Source organism: Galeopterus variegatus, unplaced genomic scaffold, assembly GCF_000696425.1.
Source record: "Galeopterus variegatus unplaced genomic scaffold, G_variegatus-3.0.2 Scaffold5391, whole genome shotgun sequence".
Taxonomy (NCBI): Eukaryota; Metazoa; Chordata; class Mammalia; order Dermoptera; family Cynocephalidae; genus Galeopterus; species Galeopterus variegatus.
Window position 1 is genome coordinate 84,129 of NW_007731502.1, and position 19,366 is coordinate 103,494.

At 41.2% G+C, this 19,366-nt stretch overlaps 1 protein-coding gene across 1 annotated transcript in view; it reads right to left on the reverse strand.

Annotated features, from left to right (window-relative positions):
• Nucleotides 1-19,366, reverse strand: part of LOC103604780 (voltage-dependent calcium channel subunit alpha-2/delta-3-like) — a gene marked incomplete at its 5' end in the record, with an annotated part of 96,330 nt that overhangs the window by 64,882 nt on the left and 12,082 nt on the right. The gene's annotated exons all lie outside the window — the stretch shown is intronic.

The window sequence follows — 19,366 nt, forward strand, 5'->3', positions numbered from 1 at the left end:
TGAGGGTTGCGATCCATTGCCGGACACGGAAAAAAGACAAAAGACAAAAAATAAAAATAAATAATAAATAAAAATTAGGAAGGAGTAAGTAAAGATAACCACACTGTATGATAACTGGGCCATGAAGCCAAATCACGGAAGGGTCCCCAGAGGAGGCAGGGTTGCATAAGGCAAGCAGATTCAACTATAAAAAGAGTAAAATCATGTTCCCTCAAGTGGAGACTATTTTACCATTCATTCATCTTTTCTACAATTTGTGTGTACTATGTTCAGTACTGGGAATACAGCAGGGAAAAAAAATATGAGGGTCACTATCATGCATAACTTAGAGTAAGCCAGAGGGACATAATTTTTAAAATAGCCCAAGCAATATGTAATAATAAATGGTGCTAAATGCTATTGTAAACAAGAAGTGGTTCTCGAAGAGAGCAAAGGTCACCAGGCCCTAATGGCAGATGGCGGCTGGATGCCCACTTCCCGGGAACTAAAGAAGAGGTAGGGAGAGGGTCTAGAGGTGCAAGAGTGGACCAAGAAACCACTTAGGAGTGAGCAGTGCACAGGGACAGACCAGGCAGGAGACAGGGTGGATGTACACTGCAAACAGTGAGAAGGGAAAAGATCTGAGATGGATTTTGAGAATGGAATCAGCAGGACTTGTGTCTCAAACCCAGTGACGTAGGTGTTTGCCTCATTAGCCAAGAACAAGATGCACAGGGTTCTGGGCCTCTATTCTTTGGTACCAGCCAGAGCTGTCTTCAGTGGGCCTATCTCGCTGCTAAACCACATGACACCTTTGTATAAGACATTGGTGACTTAGATTTTTTAAAAAATCCTAATGATGCTGTAAGTTAATATATGATGGGGGCTTGAAAGATTTTATGAGGCAAATGGTTTGGGTTGTCAAGGAGTTTTAACCCAATAAAATCAGATCATATTGTTACCTTGATGGTTTGTTACCCAAATAATTCAAATGAGCTATTTCAGAATTCAATTGTTCTGAAACTCAAGGCAATTGCCATTAAATGTGTTGAGAGTATGGCATACTCATTCAAATATATATGTGCAGGAAACACCCACAAGAAGAGAAAAGCTCTGAAACATGTGGGAATGGCAAAATTTGGTCATTTTCATCTTTCTTTTTGTTGTTAACTGAAATTAATAAGTAGCACCCACAGAGTTCTTTCGCAATACAGGGTCTGCACTCAGGCTTGTTGGCTTCTGAATGGTCCTACAGCAAATGACTTATGTATTTTGGCTTGTCATTTAGGTAGATGAAGAGAAGTCTTTATAATAAAACAAAACAAAGACAGGCCCATATAGCTAGACTAAACCTGAGACCTATTCCAGTGCGTCTTAACATCTTGGGGAATGATGGGCTCCTCTTCCAAGGAAAATTGTATATGTGCATGTACAAATTTTGATGATAGAGATCACAGACTGCTTGAAATTCACACATGGCTGGAGGTCAGATTTTAAAATCTCCTAATGTAGACCAATCTTCCCATTCTTCAACTGGAGAAACTGAGGAGCAGTGATACATAACATAGTAGGAGAGAGAAAACCAAAAGTGACATGATAGAGATCACAGACTGCTTGAAATTCACACATGGCTGGAGGTCAGATTTTAAAATCTCCTAATGTAGACCAATCTTCCCATTCTTCAGCTGGAGAAACTGAGGAGCAGTGATACATAACATAGTAGGAGAGAGAAAACCAAAAGTGACATCTCTTGATCCTTTTTCTGCATTTTATAACCTATTGAGCTTCTGGCAGAAACATACCTTTGAGCAAAGTTATCCTAATAGTGGGACTCAGCTGTAACTAATCCTAACCCATCCCAGGTAGGAGAAAGTCCCATGGCTCTGCTGGTGGCTGCTGGGTCCTAGGGAAGGATGGTGCTCACAGGTCTCCAGCCACCCCAGTTCTAAGCTCCTGCTCTTGCTGGATTGGTTCTGTTTGTGGACTACCTTGCCATCCTAAATGCACACTCCCTGACCCCCTTCCCAAGAGTGTAGAGATGTACAAAACTAGAATTTCCCCATGGTTTCACCCCAAAACTATTCTTCGGATACCTTTATGAGAATGTGGTGGACTTGTGGTAAGATATGGGGGTTTACGCTGTAGCAGAGCAAATAACATAAAATTAGATAAGAGTTAGCCTTGCTCTTAAAAAGATCCTGAGTCACTTTGCCCATCTGGAGTTGGGTCCCCTACCCACTTGCTAAGTCTGCTGCCTCCTCTTCTCTCAGGAGGCACACCTGCCTTGTTCATTTGTCCCATTTTCTTCTGCAGAGCAATTCTCTTCTGTGCCCTCTTTCCCATCCTGATGGTCCCAAATCTTTTCCTGAGGAACTCTGGTATGATTGAGCATGAAGGAAAGAGGTTAAATTTGACCGTCTCTTCTTTAAAAAGACAAACAACTTAAAGATGATTATTGGGGGAAGAAAAAACAGAGTACAGTAAGGAAATGTCTGACAGCGTCACTGAGTCTCCTCCTGGTCTTCATCTAAAGCAGTCTATGTGCAAAAGTTCAGACCAGAGACAAGGTTTCTAACAGATACAAACTCTGAGCTCCAGGGTTAATCAGTCAGCCTCCAGTAGGCCCCCAGCGGGAGCCACAGATTGCTGCTGCCCTGTGTGACACAGAGGTTCTCACACTGCTTAACTTCTCCAGTTCCAAGGGTCTATCACCCTGTCCTGGTCTGCCTTCAGGACACCTTGGTTTGTTCAACTGCGTATTTGAAGTTTTGATCTACTTATTAACCTACTGCTTGACTCACCTGACTATCCATCAAGGTGGCCTGACTTACCAGACAAAGTCATTAAAAATGCCCCCAAGGAGGTTGATTCAGACCCTTAATTTCCTTCAGGAGAGAAGCTGTATATATCGGGAATAACATATCATGATTTTTGACATATTGACAGCAGTTGGAGTTACATAAATTATAGGATGTGATTACAGTGTTTGCTATGATAACACCATCAAAATCCTTTTGTGATATATAGCACATTCAAAATGCAAATTCCAGGATATTTAAAAGCCCATCAAATAGAATTGTTATGACTCAAGATTTAAACCAAGGAATCCTGTGGTTTCTTTCACAAGTGTGATGAGCTGAGTTTTCCTTCTGTCATTTAATATAGCACAGAGAACTCTGTGTGAGAGATACATGTTGCAAAATTTAAAGTTTCCTATCTTGGGTTGCCAAGACTATGGGAAACATAATTCAGAACAAGTCAGGCTCCAGGGTCTTCATATCTCAAGGCAGGCACCATGGGGATTTTCGAAATTCAGTAGAAGTGACAGGCTTGTGGGAACAGGGACGTTTCTAATCTCATGTCAGGCATTCTGAAGACTTTGGCACCTCTATAAAGCAACCAGTTGGGCTTGCTGCTCATCAGAGCACACACATGTATGAGTATGTGGGAGACCTTGCCGCATACATCATCAAATCTGAGAGCACAGTCTCACACCCAAGCAGATGACCCAGGGATGAATTCCAATTGTTCCACTAATTATTTCCTCGGGCAAATTCCTCAATTTCTCTAAGCCTCAGCCTCCTCATCTGGAAAATAGAGATACTAGGACCCACCTGACAAGATGCAAATGCACTTAGCACAGGGTCTGGGGTGCACTTTAACTGCTCCCTATGGCACCTTTTACTATCCCAGTTGTCCCTCCTGTGCCTGCTCTATTGCACTGCTGGGATGGATGCTTCTGAAGAGCACCATCAATTTTTATGGCTCAGCCTTTCCTCAGCTTCTTGGTTTGCACCTGCTAGCCAGAATACAAGATTAAGAGCACAGCAGATTCCAGCATTGTAATTACTTCTTAACACTAGTCCTTTCTAAGTGAAACAGCTGTAAAATCTTTGGAGACAGCAAGGGGCAATGGCATCAGTGGATTTTTTGTTTGTTTTCTTTTTCAGTGCCAAGCATGGCACGGACCTTCCAGGTAGAACAAGCTGGACACACCATCCAGAGCAGGGGTACTGACTGCAAAGAGTGGAGGTACTCCAATGCCTTTCTGCTAGGAGAAAAATATATACACGGCCCAATCTTTCCCCTTTTCTTTTGGAGATGTCAGACTTTGGCAATTCCAAAATAAAAGGAAAGCAGAAGTCATCCCACAAGACTCTGTGTGTGGTACAGTAAGTAATAACGTTATTTTTAATTTCTAGGTAATAACGATTAGCATTTATTGAGCACTTGCTATGTGCTTGGCATGGTACTAAGAAACATTATCTTTTTTAATCTTCACAACTCTATGAAATCATCACCATTATTATTCCCATTTCACAAAAAAGAAACCTTGACAGCATATAACGTAACACTGTTATGTGATATGTAATTTACTGCAGAATGCCTCAGCATTGATGGATACCAATGTGAATGCTAACTTTAATCTGTATCTCAGAGGTGGGCAATTGCCCTAATCAGGAGAATACATTCCAGCTAATATTTAAACACTTTTGCGTGAATGTGCTACAAAGGAGCTACAGCTATTTATCTCTAGGGAATTTGTGCAACTAGGGACACTGTGGAATGCCGGATATACATAACCACAGGTTTTGTCAATTACCATAATGGACACTAGAAATGAATTCTTATTGGTACAATTGGAGATGTCCACCCTGTGGATTGCTTCAGGATTACTGCAGAGGCCATCCCTTTCTTGACATGGACCCACACGGAGACTTTGGGAGCTCTATCATTAGGAATGGTGACCCAGGCCTGATGTTGAAACAGTCTTGCCTTCAGCTGCTGACACAGGCCTCTCAGTCACCTAACTCTAAACAGAAGGTTAACAGACTCTTGCAAATAATGCATTTGCTCTGAAGCGAGGTGCCATCAGAACACCTAAAGGGATAGAGAGCTGGGACTTTGCTGAGCTTTCAGAGCAGTTTGTATTTGGGCATGCTTGTTAATAAACATTTTTGTGGATGGCAGAATTGGCCTTGTTTTCACTACAGCCTGGTAATGATTGTGAATGGAGGACTTACAGCCTCACTGCTAAATGTTGGAAGGTACCAATAACTACCTAAAATAATTTAACAATTACGAATTACGTAACTGGCTTGGATGGTTCACTGCAGGGACTTAAACTGTATTTCCTAAAAATAAAAACTATAATATCCTAGTGCCCAGAATAGGGATTGACTCTTGGTTTGTAAGTGTCTGGTCAATGAACTAGGTAACCTACATCTGATTTCACAAGTGTCCTTAGAACAACGATGGCCAGGTAGACTCTCCTGTTTGCTGACTACTACAGACAGGGAAGGGGCAACCCAGCTTATTAAGAGGATGATAAAGTCCATACATCCTGAGTGCTCCTGGTTCAGCACCATGTTGGAGTATCATCTCAAGAGAAATGGGAAATTGACAAACTTGATCTAGATTCTATGAAGTCTGGGGAAATCACCAGACCTTACAAAAATGTACGGCCCTGCCAGTACAGCACAGGGCTGCTGTGAATGTGTGCGTTGTGGGCAAGGCACAGCCCACAGTTTGTTCCTGCATTCCCAGCCACCAATTTTCTCTTCTAAATTTGTACTTATTTGCATTCAGTTGTACTTGGTTGAAAATCTGTTCTTAATAATATTAATGGTTAAAATTAAGATTATTTTAACCTTTAAATAGTGTATGTTTAACAGAACCACAGTACTTTCTAAGTAAAAAGACCCACACATTTTAATAACAAAATAGCAATGTCATCTTAAAAGAAGAGTTTTTCAACACAATACAGTTTTGTTACATATGTATTGTCATGCACTGATCAATATTTCTTAACTTGAGAATTCCATGCTTTTACATAACAAAACTAAATAAGAAGCAGATTGTTAAGTGCTATGATGGCCAACTGCTGCCAAAAATCTATGATTTCTACCCTCCACCACATTCCCTTAGTATTCTGTTGCAAGAGTTGAAATGCTAATTCAATTAAGGATTTCTTAGCGTCTTCTTCAGGACACACACTACCATTCTATCATGATATCAGACTTTCTGGGAACTTTCCAGTCTGGCTCAGAGTAATTAGCTTGGCCTGAACAAGGATGGTAATTAAAAGCAGATAGCATTTATATTTTGATGGAGAGCTGAGGCTAACGCTAAAGAGGCTTCATGGACCCGAATATTTTTCCTGGCCTCTCCCAATATCAAGTTTCTTTGGAGTCCACCTAAATTATGATGATGCCCTACCATAAAAATCACATTCCACACTTCATCCATAAACCATATCTTTAGCAAGAAAACCACTGTTAGGAACTTTTCCATCAGACCCAAGTAATATAGTGTAAACAATGTGCCTTAAGCAATCAACCCTTTCCCCAACTTATTGCATTTAACAACATGCATAGAAAAGGAGCACTGCAGAAATCTGATTCACCCTACAATTTCCCTGTTCTTCTATCAAAAATCAGTGACTACCACTGGGTGGATGAAGTTGGCATTCATTAAAACCAGTTGCTTCAGACCTGAATGTGATCATTCAGGTTTCCAAACGGGAAGACAAACAGGACAAATGCACATTAGAGACAATACTTTAATATCTATCTTGGTACCACCGACCACATTGTGGTCATTATTATTTCTTCTCTAATTCTCGGTGTCTCATTGTACCATTTTAGGGAAAGTTTAGTGTACAGCAGGAGAAGCAAACTGCAGTGAGCAGTAAAAAGAGACTAGTGGAATGACTAAGAACAAGCCGCTTAGCCTCTCTGAGTTAATGCTGAGTACCTGCTATGTGCCAGGCACAGCTCTGGGTTATAGGGAGATAGCACACTTTGCCCCAATCCTTACATTACTGTTGGTGAGACAGACAACAAAAGAATTTTTAAAGAGGGGGAAAATATCAAAGCATTTCATTAAAGTAATTATAAATAGTTATGATTTCTAGGAAGGAAAACTATAGGGATCTGAGATGAAAAGCCAGTGGGTACATGAGGGGTGACATTTCCAGGAGACATGGAGCATGGGAAAGAGGCCACTCCCAATACAGGAGCAGAGCAGATCAGAGCAAGAAGCATGTTCAAAAGCCCAGGGGAGGGAGAAAGTTTGGAGTGTTCAAGCAACTGAAAGGTGACCAGCATGGCTGATGTTGTGAGAGTGAGAGAGAGGGGCCACGATGCGGTGGTGGGGATCTTTCGACCATGGTCAGACACGTGGAGGCAACATGCAGAAAAGCACACTGAAAGCCAGGAAATGCTAGAGAAATGCAAGGTTTTATGTTCGAGGATTCCCTGATGCCCATTATATACCCAACAACCACATATAATTCTGACAGTGCCGAAACCTTTTTTAAAGATTTCCTTAAATTTTAACAGTGGGAAAAAGTTCCATCAGTTTTATCTTAACAATATAAACTTTTGAGGAATTATCCTATCCTAGTTCCTCAAAACGTAGACACATGAATTCAGCCCTTTTTTATGTGTGTGGCAAATGCTTCAAGGGGTCAGTGGTGTTGGGTACCTGGGAGAGAAGCCCAGTCACATGGTGAAGAGGAATACACTGATGATGTGTATATCAAAAAAAAGCCTTGAGCAAGTATGCAAGGTACTCAGCAAAATGTTAGAGATGATGCCATTCTAGCCTAATAGCCTCAAAGTGTACACATTTTCAGATGTTCTCCAATCTCAAGACTTCTGATTCTCTGAGATTCATACACCTGAGTGTATATGTACACCTACTACGTGCCCAGCCCTGTACTGAGGACACCACAGGCAACCAGACACCATCCCTCTCCTTAAGGACTTTATAGTTCGGTGGGAATAAAACTAAATTTGGAGTCCTTAATATAGTACAAGTTCTAGGATGGTGCTGAATGCTTTAAAAGCATATCATGAGGGACCCACTGTAGACTGTGGTCCATCCAAGGAGGTCACAGGAGGCTTTCCCAAGGAGATAATAATGAAACTGACAGCAAAGATGAGACCAGAGGCTTCCAGATGGGGTGGGAGGAAGAGGCTGCATCTTGCAGAGAGAACAACATGTGAAGTGGTCTAGATCGGAGAGGACATCGGGGTTGGTTCCTGTGACTATGAACGTGTGAGTAGAGGTAAGGCTGGATGGTAGTAGCATCGAGTGGAGGAAGCCCATATGGAAGGAGAAGACTGAGAGGCAAATTGGAGTCAGGCTGTCAAGTGCTTCTAATGCTTAGAATTTAGGTTCCCCTGGAGGCTTTTGAGCCGGTGGTAATCCTACCAGCACCTTCAATTCTCTAATTTATTCAAGGTAAGGCTGGATGGTAGCATCGAGTGGAGGAAGCCCATATGGAAGGAGAAGACTGAGAGGCAAATTGGAGTCAGGCTGTCAAGTGCTTCTAATGCTTAGAATTTAGGCTCCCCTGGAGGCTTTTGAGCCGGTGGTAATCCTACCAGCACCTTCAATTCTCTAATTTATTCGTTGACAGTTAAAATAGCTCAACTATTGATGAAGACCTTTAAAAATGGGTCTTCGAATGTTTTCAAAGGCAGACAGAGTCATCTAATTTGGTCTCACAATGGCCCTGCCCTTTGGGGGTGAGGACCGTGCTTCCCTCTGGTCCTTTTTATTGCAATGCCATGGGAGATCCATTGAGAACCAGCGTGTTTGAACCTTGTCTTTCTCAAAGGAAGGACCCTTTACGTGGAAACAAGTGCTCCTTTCACCGTGGGCTCAGCTACAGAGAAACAGGCTGTGGGATGAGGACTCCTCCCTTGCTTCATCTCAGGCCACCTTTAATTTGATCATTTCAGAAGAGAAATCAATGACAAGAGTGATTAATAGTCATTTGCATCAATTAGAAAAGATGTTGATGCTCCAGATTCTTTGATTAAACATAATGGGAATTGATTTGAAAACGTGTTCCTTTTGCCTGAATAAACTACTGCTTTTGCTTTTCCTTTCTTTGTTCAGAACAAGAGAGAATTTTCCCCAAGGAGCTGGCACTGAGCATCATGTTTGGTCTGGACATCTAACAGAGTGTGTATCATCAGCAGAGAAAGGTTGAAAGGAGCCCCCAGTTACCACATCACTCACAAGCAGGTTTGAAAGGCCATGAAGGCAAAAGGAGGCAAAAGAGAGGTCCTCTGCCATTTTTCAATAAAAGCAGGTTAAGAGCCCAAGCCAGGTGAGATAGTCTTATCCATGGTATCTCTGAGCCATGGCCTCACAGACAGTACATTTAAATTTGGGACATCAATTCTTATGTAATAGAAGTAAAAGAATTAAATCGTTCACATGGAGAAAATCTTGTGTACAGCAAGAGAAGAGAAACTGGCAGCTTCTATCAAACCACAGGCTAATTCTCTGGGATTATTTTAATTGTTCTTCATGCTGGTAATAGGAGGAATGTGTTCATTTTAGTCTAAACCATGTCAAAGCATGAGAATCAGCTCTGAGAATCTAAGTTTCCCAAATCTCTGGTCTGTGAGGGGGTAAAAAGCAATACAGATTTGGTTGTGGTGGCCAAAATACCTCCCTCAGCTCTCAGAAGGCACAAGGGGGAGGATTCCCACCATCCTCGCAGCAGGGATAGTGCATGGAGAAAGGGCAGGGTTGAGGGTGTGGAAGGCAAGGAGAGGACTGGGGGACACTTGTTGGGGCAACTGAGGCTAAAAAGAAGCTATGAGCCTGCGGCTCAGAGAACAGGAAGGAAGGCATGCTGCTGAGCGTTCGTCATAGAGTCCAGCTGGGCTGCAACTTGCAGAAGCCTTGCATAGAAAGACAGAGGTCTAGAAATGCCAGCTCCTTCGGACTCCAGGCATCTCCCCCTACCCATACCTCTTTCTCACAGAATGTGTTACCCATAGCCCTGGATGATCTTTCTCTATCCCATGACCCTTCCTGAGCCATAGCTGATTGGAGAAGGGGTAGGCATCTAACCTCAGTGGAACCATGGGCTAGAGTGAGTCATGTAATTTGCTTAGAAATGTGGACTCAGGTGCAGAAACACTGAGTTCATCTCTGTTGGGTTTGATCTGGGACATCATGTAAAGCCAGGACTTGGAGGAGACCACGTTTCACCCATGATTGGAGTGGGTGTGGGGAAGAATACCATTTGTAGAGAATGTAAAAAAATATAGCAGATGTTTGAGAAAAAGAAGCACAGGAGGCTGAGTGGCTTCAGAAAGAAAGAACAGAGAGAGTGGGATTTACACCAAGGACACCATTGCCTTCCCTGGTTTTGAGGCCTTCAGACTTAGACTGAGCCACGCTAACAGCATCCAGTTTGCAGACAGCCTATCATGGGACTTCTCTTCACAACTGCATGAGCTAATTGCCCTAATAAGTCTCCTCTCATATATTTATAACATATCCTATTGATTCTGTCTCTCTGGAGAACCCCGACTAATACAATAATGAATACCATACTACACGATACATGATCTTGGGCATGGATTGGTTTTGGCTTCTACAGACGAGTTCTGTGCAGGCTTCTGGTACTTGTCCTCCCAGTATCAGTTTCCTTTGGGACTGATTTTTCCCCTCTGTGAAATTCGGGCCACGAATTAGTAGCTCCATCTCACCTCTCAATGTGGGGCTGTGACCCAAACAAGCCTATCTATCACAGGCTTACACATGCTGGAAGAGAAAGGGAGAGATTAAGGGCTATAAACATAATTAAAGTTAGCAGATGTTAGAGGCCATCTTTGCACCACGAAGAGAGATATTGCCTGGGAATTAAGCCAATAAGAGACAAGGAACAAGTCAAAATAATATGGGATCGATCCCTGAATCTAGTCGTGCCTCAAGACAGAACTGCATAGATGTCCTGGTTCCAAGAGTCAACAAATTCCACCTTTATCCTTTGCTACTTTGAGTTGGGAGTTGTCACTTGTAAACAAGGAGTGTTGAATAATCCATCACGCTATGTTATTATAATTATTAATCATATAGTATGATGGATTATTCAGGATTGATGGTTTTATCCACTTCTATATGGCAGAGGGTAGAGGCTGTTCTTTCATTATAGACAGTTATAAATCATTTAGCTACAAAAGTAGAAACAACAATAAACACTGGAAATCTAAAAATCTTTTTCATTTCAAGCCCTAAGCTTTTCTACTAGTTGACAGTCATCCATATACAGTGTTTGAATATCTTTTCTGAAGATAATCATTTTATACCGTAGATTCATAGTTTTATAACACCAACTCAAAGAAGGAAAAAAATGTTGTGCCCAGAAAGAAGACTATTTACTAGAGAAATCTAGAATCAAATGCAAGAGAAAAATATTTGGATGGATATAAGTGGTACCAAAACTCAGGAATGCACCATATTTTTAAAATCAGCATCTCCTGGCAAAAAAAAAATAATTATAATAGTAATCTGTTTCAATGGAAATAAAGTACTATAATATTTATAGTCTGTGCCAGAGTTATAATGACTGCGGGGCCAGAAGTGAAGTGTCACAGCATGCTCCACATGTTTTTAACACGGTTTCTAAAGGCTCTGGAGGCTATTAAATTTAATGAACCCATCTGCTATGAAATAGAGGTCCCAACATAATCAGTTTCCTCCATGCCATGCAATGCAGATGGCATTCTCTGTTCCACAACCCAGCAGGATGGTTTATGTTTCCCTTTACATGTGTCTTTTTGTTTTGACAATTTGAACTTCTTTGATATGCAGTGATGTCTTGGGAAAATACTGTAAATTCAGTTTTCCAGCCCCAACAACTTCCTCACCATGGCTTCAACCCCCTGAGTAATAGCTTCTAGGCAGTAAGAGGTTGTAGCTTAAAGCAATCACCCAAAGGACTCCTAAAGGGCCTAGGTGCCATTCCTAGATGGGAAAATGAAACAAATGTGCAATTTATCAAACGAAAAGCATTTTCTCCAAGTTGGACTTAGTGGGGGGTGAGCAGGAGGGATACAAGTCCAATTTACAAATGCAACTAAATTGGCTTGAACGTTCCTACAAATTGCCTACTAAATTGCATTACCAGCAAATGGGAGGGGCAGGAGGGCTTGGTAATGAATTCTCATTATTTTAAATGGTCACATTCCCACTGTTTCTAAAAGATTTCTTTGCTTCCCTCTGCGTGTCTCTGTGGTCTGTGCAAACTCCCCTGGAGGGGTGGATCAGGGATGCCGAGGCTTCCTCAGTTTGATTGTGGTTCCACCCTGCACAGTAAGTTGGGTAGCATTCCCAAGCTGATTAAGGCCCAACTGCAAAACACAAGTTATTTGCGTACAAAATGGAACAAATTCCATTGTTAATGATTTTTTGCTCTGCACCTAAGAGATAATGACTGTGCATGACTGTGTATTCAGATGAGAAGCCTATGAATTTCTGAATTCTGGTGTTTGCTGTTTTGTCAATTAATACATGAGATCTTATTAGATTAAACATAATTAAAGTTGTTAACATTAATTCATTTATTTGGGCTTCACCAGGAAAGCAAATTGAATAGTACAGCCAAGCAGGAAACAGAATATTTAATCAGACTGGTAGCAACAGGCAGGAAGGATGGGCCCTGAAAGGAAGTTTTTCAGTCTCTGATTCTAGAATCAGACTTGGTTAAACACAGTCCCTGGCTCTCATGTGCGAGAATCCATCTCAGCTTCTGCTCACAGTTAAACTTTTGTCTTGAACTTGTCCAGACTCAGAACTGTATGAATCAATGAGTAATTAATAAAAAGGGAGAAAGCCCCATACTCACAGGTCATTTTAAGCTACTCATTATTTAAGTATCAAATCAATTATATAATTCTATTTGTTGCTACTGGGTTTTCATCCATAATAACTGATGAGTCAAGGAAGCAGGAATTCCTTCTATCCAGATAATTAAGGAGAAAGAAGACTTAAGACTGTATTAAGCCAATATGTGGGATCATGTGCCCAAATTTACTAGATAATCAACAAAAACCTAGTTCTTTAGTATCTGGTAGAAATAATATAAATCGGCAGGGTCACGGGTCTTCTGATTCTTAATGGAATCAAAGCTACTTTCACACTACAATATAACAAAGAAAACCAGGCTCCTCGAAACATCAGAAGTAAGCAGAAATGTTGTGATGAAGAATGGACAGGGCTGCCCTAAAATTTGCTCTTGACCGAGACTTTGCCGAATGAAGTAGGTTGCGTTGCCTTCTGGCCTTATCTTTCCCTTGCAGTCCAGAGCATGTGGACAGTGGTGGCTCGGTAGGCAAGATTCTAAAATGGCCCCCAAAATTTCTGCCCCCCGCAAGTACATGTCCCGTAAAACCCTCTCCCTGGGAGTATGAGTATGATGGGATATCATTCCCGTGATTACTAATTCATTGATTCTGAGTTAATTAAAAGAGATTATCCTTGGTGGGCCTGACCTAAGGGAAGAAAGCTTTCAGAGAAGGTGAAGCATCAGAGACACTCTTTTGCTGGCTGGATGACAGCAAACAGCATTGTGTCCCTGCCTACAGGAGCCACGTGGCAAGGAACTGTGATGGCCTCTGGGATCTGGGAGTAGTCCCCAGTCAATGGCAAGCAAGAAAACAGGGATCTCAGCCCTACAACTGCAAGGAACCGAATTCTGCAGACAACCTGCATGAACTTGTAAGAGGAAGCTGAGCTGCGGATGAGATCTGCAGTGCAGCCTACACTTCTTTGCAGCCCTGTGAGCCCCTGAGCTGATGATTGGCTAACCTGTGTGAGATTCTTGACCCATGGGAACCTGGAGATAATACATTTGTGTTGTTTGTGCTGCTAAGTTTGTGCTGATTTGTTACACAGAAATAGAGAATTAATACAGCTGCCCAGGCGATGCTGCCGCCCATCCCAAGAGTGCGTTGCTAGTTCTAGATGGGATCACAATTCCTCACACACCAATTTGTGGCCCTCTTTTCTGTGTCTGGGACGATCCTTCTACATGGAGCACATAGCTCCTGGAAGCTACCAAGAGACAGTAAGACAGGAAGCAGACACTAACCCCTAGATCTACCACATTGACCTAGGATGACACAAACAATTCAAGGTACATCACCCTTGAAAAGAAAGAAAAACTAAGAATCAATTCCCTCTGAATGCAGGGAAGACTTTTTCTCTCCAGTGTTTTATGATTGCTTTGCCCATACTTAACTCAGGAGTAAATTTTTTTTTAGTAACTTGCTTTAAAGTCTTTCCTTTAAACTCTTTTCTTTTTTAAAGTCTTTCTATACATTTACATATTCACAGAAGCAACAACTTTCTTTTTACACTTACAATTCATTGGTTTAAATAATATTTAATTAATTTATACAATTTTGATAAAATTACAACTGGCATCAATAGGTTTGGGAATGAAGACAACTGACTTCTAGTAAGCTTGCGACTCAAGTACAGACCAGACATCCAGGGAGCTATGGGCCAAAAGCACATACTGGTACAAAGAGAGGACAGTAAGACAGTTAAGTGGCGGTGTGTTAAAAGGGCAGCTACCAAGTTTCCCTCTTCTTGGGCAATTCAGCTAGAGTTCATCTCAGTAAGGCTGGGAGGGTTGGAGGAGAGATGTGGGGAGATCTGCTTGGCTAGTGCAGCACCATCCCCAGTCTTTCCTGGGGACACTTACCCCAGGCACCAACCCTCAGACATTAGTGCCTGGCCCACAACACATTATTATAGCAAAATGAATTCCAAAGAATTGAAGTGTACCTGTAGACAAACAGTGCTTCCAAGGTACTCATCACACTTACATACCAAATTCTATTGTCAAAAAGGTGTAAGCTATGTCATAGTTACTATGTGAGAAACAGCTCAAAGAAAGAATACTTTTTAAAAAAAACTTCCCGCAGCCAAGGAGATACATTCACACTGGATCTCCTGAAGTTGGGAAATGATGACAGTAGTATTTATTGGCTTTCTCACCACGCACAGACATTTAATCCTTAGAGTCAACCCTGAAGGCAGGTTTTATCCCCATTTTATAAATGAGGAAAAGAATATCAAAGAGGCTAAGTAACTTGCTTAAGTTCACAGAGCTAGTACAGAATAGACATGCAATTCAAACCTAGGCAGTTGTTCTAACTCTAAATTCAATACCCTCAGCTAATAAACTAAGGTAGACTATAATATGTATAAATATAGAAAAAAAAAATCAAGAGCTACCAACCCCATTAGAACATCAGGTTATTAAAATGGGGTCAATCCCCAGTCCCAATGCCAAGTGGGTCACATTAGGAAAATGCTGGCTTGGGGCTGTCCTGGATGTGTCAGGACAGTCATAAATTTAAAATTGCAGACCTCGGGGCCTGCCCGGTGGCGCACTGCTACAGTGCGCCGCTTGGGAGCATGGTGGCGCTCCCGCCAAGGGTTCGAATCCCACATACAGACCAGTTCCCACTCACTGGCTGAGTGAGGTGTGGGAGCAACACCGAGGGTTGCGATCCCATTGCCGGTCCCGGTCCAGTACGGGCGCGACACTGAGGGTTGCGATCCGTTGCCGGACACGAAAAAAGACAAAAAGGAAAATAAATAAATAAATAAATAAAATAAATAAATAAAATTGCAGACCTCCTCTTCATCTTCTGGGTGGTTCCAAAGATGGTGGGCTCATCTCAGAATTTAGATTCTACAGATGAGTTCAGCATGGGAGTCCTATTTTGACCCCATACAAATGACAGTGGGTTTCGTCCTTGCCCTGGCAGAATCCAGGCCCAAATAAGACGTTTGAAGAGACTGTTGCTGCTCTCTGGTCAGAGGTGCCTGTTGGAGCACAGCTGCCTTCTCCTCACCCAACAGGCCTAGTAAGGAGGAGGATGGAATCCCCAATGTCCTCATTGGCCCAACAGGTTCCTCAGAACATTCTACCAGGGGATTTAATTATCAGGACTATTTGCAAAGATACAACAACAGAAGCTTGGAAAGCACAGTGACAATGCTGAGCTATCACTGCAGGGATAGCCAGATTGTGGGGGTTTAGTTTTATGTACCTGAAAGGGTTCTTGAAGAGGTGGAATAAATGAGCCTCATCATTTCAGCATACCAATTTTACTCACTACTGAGTCACTTGAATCATTATTTTATTTAAAAGTAAGCAAAGATGACTATGGTACAGAATGTAAATTTCATATAAGTGTTTAAGATAAGGCATAAGACTTCAGAGACATTTCCTGTGCAACTGCATTCCCAGATCTATCCACCTTGCTTCTGCTCTCAAGAGTTCTTTAGTGGAAAAGTATGAGGAGAACCCATTGGTTCTCCTGCTCTTTGAACTGCCCCTATATACATAAACATATCTATGTATGTTTAGGTAGGTTTTAATATTGTGTATTAATTACTACCAAATCAAATGTTAGTTCATCTGTTTGAGATTTGCTTATCTATTTATTATCAGTAAGGACATGTGGATTTCTGTTTTATTCAACAGATTATGATCCATTACTGTCATTCTTCATTTTGAGGCTCAAACTGTCCCAGACTTGACTGATGACAGCCCCCTCTACTGATTCCTGTGTCCTTTTGACATAACTGCATTATTGTTTTGAGCACTTCCTTAGTTTCTGGCACAAAATATTCCAGGATTTTGGGGGGGGTGGGGGTGGGGTTCCTTTCCTGCCCCAGCCCTGGAATTAGCAATTTCTCTTCCCTGGTTCCTTTTAGTGGGGAGTGGTTTCTAGAAGCCAGGATCTGGGTACTGGATGGGTTCATTGCTGCTTGGGTGCCATTGCTTCTAGGCCCTTCCAAAGGACAGAGTTGGGATTTCATTCTGATACTTTCAATCCAGTCTAATCCCATAGATATCTGCCTTGTCTTCACTCATTTTACACATTTGTTCAATCCCAACATTTTCACAAAATAGATTCGGAATTGCTGCATCCATATTATTACAAATGACATCAAAAGGAGTTTAAAATGTACCTGCAGTTCTATTTTTCCTACGTCGATTTAACCGTAGATAGTGGAAGCACAAGGGTACTTCAAAAGGTTCATGGAAAAACAGAACTAAAAGACAATATAAATCTTTCCATGAACTTTTTGAAGTACCCTTTTATTGTGTTCAAAATTTACTATTGTATAGTACTACTATATCAAAGGTTAGTTCTTTCTTTTTCTCTCTTTCTGGGTAATTTTGTCATTCATTTGAAATTTAGTTGGATTTGTTTGGCTCTGTTTGCATTCACTTTTAGTTTTTCTCCTATTCTTGCTGATTTAATCTTAATTTTTGAATACACAGAATATTAACATGCTTTCAGAAGTCAAAAGTATGCAAAAAGGAATAGAGATGTCACTTCCTCCCCAATCCCTTCTCCCCTGTACCCCCACCCGCATCTTATATGTCACCAATTCAATTGCTTCTGACTTATTCTGTTTCTTTTTGTAAAAATAAACAGATACACACATATATATATCTTCCTGTTCACTCTTCTTTCTTACACAAAACATAGCATGCTATATATATTCTTGCATTTTGTTCATTTTACTTATTAGCAAGTATATCCTGACAATCATTCCATATCAACAAGCAGATATCATCCTCATTCTTGTTTTTAATATTGACTCCATTAGAGTATGAGTATATACCATAGCTTATCTGAACAATCTCTTACGTTCGAGCATCTAGATAACTCTAATATTTTGAAGTCATAAGCAATTCTGCAATAAACAAACGTGCATATATATTTTTGTATTGTTAGAGGCTCATCCTCAAGGTTAATAGCTAGAAGTGTAATTGCTGGGTCAAAGGGTAAATGCAAATTCCCCTTCATAGGGATCGCTCTATTTTGCATTCCTGTAAGCAGTATTCATATACGAGAGTGTCTGTCCCTTTTCCCACAGCCTCACCAACAGAGTGTACAATTACACTTTTAATTTTTACCACTGATGGGTGAAAAATGGTATCTTGCTCTAGTTTAATTTGCAATTTTATCACGAGTGAAGTTATACATCTTTCCATATGTATAAAAAACATTTTCATTATTTTTTGTGAATTGTATGATCATGTGTTTTATTCATTTTTTCTATAGGAATTTTGGGGTTTTCCCTCAATTTTTGAAAGTTCTTTATATATTAGGATTACTAATTCTTTATGTACTATATGTTGCAAACATTTTCTCCCATTTTATCATTTACCTTTTCACTTTGCTTATTGTGTTTTTTGACATGCAAAAGTTGTTTTGTGGTTTGTTATTATTTTAAGTAGTCAAACTTTATCTTTCTCTTTATTGCCTCTGGATTCTGCAATTACTGTTTGAAAGCCTTTCCTTAAATCCAGGTCATAGAGGAATTCACTCAGGTTTTTTTTCTAGTGCTTGTTTGGTTTCATTTTTTACTGTTTAGATCTCTGATCCAATTGTATTTCTTTCTTGGGTATGATGTGAAGACTAGAACTAATTTTATTTTTTTCTAAATGGCTATCTAGTTTTCACAAAAGCATTATTCCAAAGCCTATCCTAGCCCCACCGATCAGAGATGCCACCTTTGTCATATACTAAATCCCCATATGTACTTGGATCTGTGTTTGGACCTTCTGTTCTTCTGATCTCTGTGTATCCAGGGGCTAGTACCATAATGTCTTAATTATAGAGTCTCTGTGCTATATTTTTCATATTGATGAAACAAATAAAATGGCTGATCACTCTGGCTATGTAAGGGTTGTACACAAAACCACTGGATGACTTGGTCACCTCAACACCAGCTAGCCACATTCCTCCTCATCGCTCCTGTTTTTCCTACCTTCCTCAACCACATATAAGAAGCGGGGATGAAGCTACCACCATTGCTGCTATTGCTATTATTGTTAATGCAGTGCCAATGTAAATAGGGCAGCTGAGTTATTTTGTTTCCATGAATCAAAACCAAACTGGGGTCAGACTGTAAAACCAATAAAAGCTCAGGGTCTTCCCCGCAATCAGAGAGGGTTTTTCAACTCCATATCCATCATTATTCTAGATGACTTTTCCTGGAAAGGAGTATCCCTTTGTGACCAGGAGATACATTCATATTTCTATGTCCCCCTGTGTACTTTAAGGCTGAGGCAGGAGCAAGCTGTTGTGGCCTGGCCTGTGACACGATGCCCCCCAAAATGGGTTCCCATGTGCTGTTCTTGCCCTACATTTGCCTGAAGCTGCCAGAAACACAGCAGGAATGAGAGCCCTGGGAGAGAAAAGCCGGCCCATGGCAGCTAGTGAGATCACTCCCGAGGACAGTTGTGTCTGGGTTACAGTGATTAATGGGATGCTAATCCCCCCAAAAAATGATGGGAGAGAGACCCTGTGAGAACATTTACAATCAATAAATGAAAAACACCACTCCCATCAGGCTCATTATCACTATGAAAAATCACCGTGAAATTACACAAGAAACCCAGCGCCGTTGAGCCATTACTTGATGATTGGCGAAGCCCCGCCTTTTAAGCTAATTCAGCATCAGAGTCTCCTGCCTGGAATTCAGCTCTAGAATGAGCCCATGGCCACAGTTCAAACAACAATCC